The sequence below is a fragment of the Delphinus delphis genome, chromosome 10 (assembly GCF_949987515.2).
Source record: "Delphinus delphis chromosome 10, mDelDel1.2, whole genome shotgun sequence".
Lineage (NCBI taxonomy): Eukaryota > Metazoa > Chordata > Mammalia > Artiodactyla > Delphinidae > Delphinus > Delphinus delphis.
This window is the reverse complement of record NC_082692.2, coordinates 50423826-50431545: the sequence shown is the minus strand read 5'-3', so window position 1 is coordinate 50431545 and position 7720 is coordinate 50423826.

Genomic DNA, 7720 nt, shown 5'->3' with positions numbered 1-7720 from the left:
TGTCTTCTAGGAGTTTTATGGTATCATATCTTATGTTTAGGTCTTTAAGCCATTTTGAGTTTATTTTTGTACATGGTGTGAGCATGTGTTCTAACTTAATTGATTTATATGCAGCTGTCCAACTTTCCCAGCACTGCTTACTGAAGAAACTTTTTCCCATTGTTTATTCTTGCCTTGTTTGTTGAAAATTAATTGACCGTAGGTGTGTGGGTTTTTTTCTGGGCTCTCTATTCTGGTCCATTGATCTGTATGTGTGTTTTTGTGCCAATACCACCCTGTTTTGAATACTGTAGCTTTGTAGTATTGTCTGAAGTCTGGGAGGGTTATGCCTCCTGGTTTGTTTTTTTTCCTCAGGATTGCTTTGGCACTTCTGGGTCTTTTATAGTTCCATATAAATTTTAGGATTATTTGTTCTAGTTCTGTGGAAAATGGCATGGGTAATTTGATAGGGATTGCATTAAGTCTGTAGATTGCTTTGGGTAGTATTGCCATTTTAACAATATTAATTCTTCCAATTCAAGAGCATGGGTTATCTTTCCATTTTTTTGAATCATCTTTAACTTCCTTTATTAATGTTTTGTAGTTCTCAGCATATAAGTCTTTCACCTCCTTGGTGAGGTTTATTTCTAAGTATTTTTTGATGCAATTTTTAAGGGATTATTTGTTTACATTCCCTTTCTGATATTTCATTGTTAGTGTAAAGAAATGCAACCGACTTCTGTAGTTAATTTTGTATCCTGTTATCTTGCTGAATTTGTTTATCAGTTCTAGTAGTTTTTGTGTGGAATCTTCAGGGTTTTCTATATGTAGTATCATGTCATTTGTGTATAATAACACTTTTACTTCTTCCCTTCCAATTTGAATACATTTTCTTTCTTTCTCTTGTCTGACTGCTGTGGCTAGGACTTCCAATACTATGTTGAAGAGAAGTGGTGAGAGTGGGCATCCTTGTCTTGTTCCAGATTTTAGGGGGAAGGCTTTCAGCTTTTCACTGTTGAGTATTATATTGGCTGTAGGTTTGTCATAAATAGCTTTTATTATGTTGAGATATGTTCCCACTATACTCGTTTTCATAAGGGTTTTTATCATGAATGAATGTTGAATTTAATCAAATGTTTTTTATGCATCTATGTTTTTTTCCTTTCTTTATTTGATATGGTGTATCACATTGATTGATTTGTGTATGTTGAACCATCACAGTTGTGATTTCTTCTCTTTCATTTCTGATTTTGTTTGTGTCTTCTCTCTTTTCTTCTTGGTGAGCGTGGACAGAGGTTTGTCAATTTTGTTTACCCTTTCAAATAACCAGCTCTTGGTTTTATTGATTTTTTTAATTGTTTTTTTTATCTGTATTTTATTTATTTCCTCTCTGGTCTTTATTATCTCCTTCCTTCTGCTGACTTTAGGTTTTGTTTGTTCTCCTTTTTCTAATTCTTTTAGGTGGTAGGTTAGGTTATTTATTTGAGATTTTTCTTGTTTCTTAAAGAAGGCCTGTATCACTATGAACTTTCCTCTAAGAACTGCTTTTGCTGCATCCCATAGATTTTGAATGGTTGTATTTTTATTGTCGTTTGCCTCAAGGTATTTTTAAATTTCTTCTTTGATTTCATTGTTGACTCATTGGTTTTTTTAGTAGCATGTAGTTTAGTCTCCATGTAAATTTAAGAGTACAGAAATTATTTCAAGCATCTTTTATGACCACAGTGGCATGAAATGAGAAATCAACCACAGAAAAAGAAAAGGAGAACAAACATCTATGACCATAGCAGAGCCCAAAAGGAAGAAGAAAGGTGTTCTCTTTATGTCTGGCAAGGGCTCAACCAATGAGAGACTGTCACAACTCAGCCAATGAAAAGCCACTATTCTTCAAAATCTTAGTTCTTCCAGTCGACTCTTTGTTTACTATAGCCCTTTTAACTTCTTTTCTCCCTCTTTATTTATTTTTTAATTTTTAAAAATGTTTTATACGCTTTTTAAAGGTTACTTTCCATTTACAGTTTTTACAAAATGTTGGCAGTATCCCCCATGTTGTATAATACATCACTGAGCCTATCTTTCACTCCACAGATTGTACCTCCCACTCCTCCTTCACCTCTCTTTAAAAGAATTCTCCTCTCCTTGCTGTGCAGGGGACTTGCATGTGACTTGCCATGGTTGCAGACTCCAAATTACAGTCTCTTGAGGATCCAAAATAAACCCATTTTTGCTGGAGAAATAAATGGCAGTCTATTTGTTTTAGGTCAACATAGTTTTATAGTGTGTCTTCAAAGTAGATAGAACTTAGTTCGCTTTCAGAATTGTTTGTGCTATCCAAGTTTCTTTGTACTTCTACGTAAATTTTAGAATTTTCTTGCTGACACCTACCAAAAGAAGTGCTAGGGTTTAGATTTAATTGTCTTGACTCTACAGATCAAATTGGAGAGAATCGATGTTTTAACAATATTGAGTCATCCAATTCATGCTCACAGAATAGCACTCCATTTATTTTGGTCTTTTATATTCCTTTCATCAGTTTACTGTAGTTTTCAGCATACAGATCCTGCATACAATTTTTTAGCATTTAAACTGGTAGAGCTTTTCTCACTTTGGGGTGTGTGTGTGTCACAATTATGCTGTCTTCTGCTCCTTATCCTGTTTTTTCACTAGTCATGCTCAATCTGTATATTTTTCAATGAATTTTATAATGTAAATCATCATCTTTTAATTAATTTTGATATCATTTCCTTTTTCTAATAAAATAGATCCATACTGTCTACTCAACACTTTGTAATTATAAAAAAAAATTGGAAAAAACCCAGTGTCTTTGAGTAAGGTGAATGAAGAAATTGTGGTGTATTCATGTGTATTGAAAGGTAAACTGAAACATATTAAAAAACCAAAAGTAGTTAGGAGTGCTCCACAGACCAGAGCTAGGGGCAAGGTTTTTATACAGAAGACATGGCTCATCTTCCTCAAGAGTCCATTTTACCCAATGATTTGTGGAACATTATGTCTTTTTAAAAAATTTTATTGGAGTATAGTTGATTTACAATGTTGTGTTAGTTTCAGGTGTAGAGCAAAGTGATTCAGTTATACATATACATACATTCATTCTTTTTTAGATTTTTTTCCATATAGGTTATTACAGAATACTGAGTAGAGTTCCCTGTGCTATACAGTAGGTCCCTGTTGGTTATCTATTTTATACATAGTAGTGTGTGTATGTTAATCCCAAGATCCTAATTTATCCCCCTTGCCGCGTTTCCCCTTTGGTAACCATAGGTTTGTTTTTGAAATCTGTGAATCTGTTTTATAATAAGTTCATTTATATCATTTTTTTCAAAATTAGATTCCACATGAGTGATATCATAGATACTTGTTTTTCTCTGTCTGACTTACATCACTTAGTATGATAATCTCTAGGTCCATCCATGTTACTGCAAATGGCATTAGTTCATTCTTTTTTATGGCTGAGTAATATTCCATTGTCTCTATGTACCAGTTCTTTATCCATTCATCTGTCGATATACATTTAGGTTGCTTCCATGTCCTGGCTATTGTGACTAGTGCTGCCATGAACATTGGAGTGCATGTATCTTTTTGAATTATGGTTTTCTCCTGATATACACCCAGGAGTGGGATTGCGAGATCTTATGGTATCTCTGTTTTTCATTTGTTAAGGAACTTCCCTATTCCCCATAGTGGCTGTTACAATTTACCTTCCCACCAACAGTGTAGTTGGGTTCCATTTTCTTCATGCCCTCTCCAGCATTTATTGTTCACAGACATTTAGATGACTGGTGCCAGGGGATACCTCATTGTAGTTTTGATTTGCATTTCTCTAATCATTAGCAATGCTGAGCATCTTTTCATGTGCTTTTTTTTTTTTTTTTTTTTAAACAGTGTGAGTAAAATTTACGTCTTGAAATTGGCTTCTTGAAAGTTGGCCCTGTTTTGAATTCCTTTTTGATTACCTACCACAGGACATTTCTTGAGGGCAGGTATATTTATAGCCCCCACAGGTCTTGTTAAGAGGAAGTACCCATAAGCACCAGTTTTAAAGTTTTTGTTATGAGAAATGGCTACAAGGCAGCAGCATTTCTATATGCCCCACTCTGGCAACTTGGGCAACCAGAGCCTTAGGAAATTCGCATTCCTGGATTATCAGAGTGGAATGTGCTAGAAGAAACTCCTGAGGGCTTGTGTCTCATTACTTCTTCCCCCTTACCCGTCACCCACCAGACAAACCCCAACCCTGCAAAACCACTACGTTGAGGGTGCTGTCATCTGTAGGTGGGGCAACTGTAAGGAAGGAGGATGGAGGTAGGAATCCCACCACCAGGAGATGTGGAGACCAGGTGACTTTTCAAAGCTCTTCCAAACCAGAGGGTCCACCCTTCTTTGGGTGCAATGGGCTTGGTTTAGCTTTTGAAGGACCTGCCTGGAACTGGAGCTTGTGGTCCCATCCAGAGGGAACCAGGCACTGCAGGTCCAAGGGGGGCTCATTTGCTGGTACATTCTCCCCAGCTCCCTCAGCCCCATGAGAGTCTAGCCTTGGGACCCAAGCCTGCTCAGGCTCCAGGGGATGTGACACCAACCCAGGTCACCAAGTCCTGAAGAGAATAGAGTAGGCATTTCTTTCCTTTTTTTTAAAATTTTTATTTTCTGTTGGAGTATGGTTGATTTACAATGTTGTGTTTTTATGAGGTGTACAGTAACTTGATTCAGTTATACATATACATGTACCTATTATTTTTCAGATTCTTTTCCCACATAGGTTATTACAGACTGTTGAATAGAGTTCCCTGTGCTATACAGTAGGTCCTCGTTGATTATCTGCTTTATATATAGTAGTGTATATGTGTTAATGCCAACCTCCTAATTTCTCTCTCCCCCTTCCTCAACTTCCGCCTTTGGTAACTCTTAAGTTTCTTTCCTAAGTCTGTGAGTCTGTTTTTGTTTTGTCAGTTAGTTCATTTGTATCAGTTTTTAGATTCCACAGGTAAGCAATCTCATATGATATTTGTCTTTCTCTGTCTGATTTACTTCCCTTAGTGTGATCATCTCTAGGTCCATCCATGTTGCTGTAAATGGCATGATTTCATTGTTTTTTATGGCTGAGCAATATTCCATTGTATGTATGTACCACATCTTCTTTATCCATTCATCTGTCCATGGACATTTAGGTTGCTTCTGTGTCTTGGCTGTTGTAAATAATGCTGCAGTGAACGTTGGGGTCCATGTATCTTTTCGAAACATGGTTTTCTCTGGACGTATGCCCAGGAGTGGGATTGCCAGATCATATGGTAGCTCTGTTCTTAGTTTTTGTTAAGGAACCTCCACACAGTTTTCCATAGTAGCTGTATCAATTTACGTTCCCACCAAGGGTGCAGGAGGGTTCCCTTTTCTCTACACCCTTTCTAGCATTTATTGTTTGTAGACTTTTTAATGATGGCCATTTTGACTGGTGCTAGGTGATACCTCATTGTAGTTTTGATTTGCATTTCTCTGATAGTGATGTTGAGACATTATGTCTTTGAAATATGACAACATCACAACTTCATTTTGGAGTAGATAATAATAATTAATGCTTATGTGCACCAGTCTCTGTTCTAATGACTTTGAAAACAGTAACTCTATTTTTATAGTAATTCTTACTACTCTCTCAGGTAGATCCTGTCATTACCCATTTTACATGGTAAGAAACCAAAGTAATAAAATGATTCAAAGGTTCATGCCATGTCAGTCATTGTGGAGCTGACAATAATTTGAACCAAACCAAGGGGATCTGACTCCAGAGGTCCCAATTTTAATGATTTTGTTAGAATATTTAGACAAAATATGACATTTCAAAGGCATTTCATCTTTCTGGTGACACACCAGCACCAGGGCTATCATTATTCTATTGTCTACACAGCAGGCATGGAGGGGGGAAGATTCAAGGACAGTTTCAGCAACACTGATTGCACAGGGTGCACGCAGAGTGAGTTTTTAGCATTTTGTGTGTGTGTGTGTGTGTGTGTGTGTGTGTAGAGGAAGAGAGAGCACACATTTCACACCCTGTGCAATTTTAGCTTAATTAGAATAGGAAGACTATTAACAAGCTATTTTTAAATGCACCAAAGATCAGGAGGTGTATTAGAATTAAATTACACCGTGTGAGGCTGATTGGCAGGCCATGTAATGGGGGAAGGTTCACAATCTTGTCTTTATCTGCAGTTTGCAAAGTAGGCCCGAAAGCCATAGCCCCACACCCATAGTCTGGAGCTATAATTATCCAAGTAAAAAAAGAAATACTAATTGGAAATGAGATAAGCAACGATTAGGCAGGCTATTTCAGAAGGAAAATGAACAGAATTGCAGATGCCAACTGTGGTGACTTGTGAAAAAGGATGGACACGCTTGCTTAGATGAAAACTTCTCTGTCACCCTGGGAAGGGTTTTCCCTCGGGACTAGACTATTAGTGTACACCCTGTCATTTGCATAGGGAGCTTAAAACAAAAACCACCACTGCCAGGCAGAGAGAGCGCCTGCATTCCAAAGCTGCTGACGGGTGCAAGGACCAGGACCCCGCTGAGGGCACTTGGAGACTTACTGCCAACCGGGAATGCTCCCGACTTTGCAGTAGCCAGGACTGAAATAACCCGGGTAAAACAGAGCCTGTAAGGGGGGGCGTCAGAGGACCTTGGCTCCTGTTTTGGCTGGAGCACTTGGGCTGGAGCCCAGAGTCCATGTGCCTTTGAGGAATGACTTTTGCTCCCTGATGGCCACCCTGGCCCCTCCAGTGTGCACTGCATCTTCCTCCTGTGGATTTGACCCTAAAGAATCAGACCTCGAGCATTCCAGGACTCCACCTTGCCCTTCAACTACAGCTTCACCTTGTGTTCAAGGTCTGCATGCGGGCTCTGGAGTCTGACTGCTTCAGTTCCAATCCTGGCCTTAAGACCGCTCACTGTGGGACTCTTAGTAATACCTTGCTCCCTGCCTGTTTCCTCACCTCTTATATGGACGTAAGACTACCTCATAGGTTGGTGGTGAAGATTAAAGCAGATAAAGATGGTAAAACACAGAGAATGGTGTTTGGTGCTTCCCGAGTGCTCCATGAATGTTAGCAATTCATACGGATTTGCTTCCTTGTGGGGAGCACGCCAACCTCATCATTCATATTCCCAGCCCCTGCAGTTGCCAAAAATAAGGACTGTTATCTACTTCATGCATTTTAAAAAGTCAATTCAAGTTTTTAAACCCAGCTATATTTCAAGCAATAATATTTGTGAAAGCCCAGGGTAAATGTGTTTATTTTTTCTAGTACATGTTAAAATAAAAACAGACCCACTAAAATAATGTTTTTAAAGGTTGGCACAATCTGAAACTGTCTGAAGGAGTGGGCACACTCCACACATTAGGCAACACTATTCACTCGTCCTCCAGTTGTGCTCTCGGCAAGAATTTAGACAGCACTTCTCATGTGAGTGGAAGCAAGTGGAGCAATAGAGATAAGAACACACCTTCCTTGCTCCCACTGTGCAGACAGACCCCCGGGGGGTGGGGGTGGATGAGAACAATGATGGTGCTATGGGGATGTTTCATGGTGGTACAGCCCTCTCATCCTGCTGGGCAGGCCAGGTCCCTCAGGAGACAATACGAGAAAAGAACCAAGCATTATTCCAAATTATTATTTCAAATTTGAAGTCCAGGACACCTTGGCTTTGCAAGCAGACCTACCTCTGTGAGACCCTA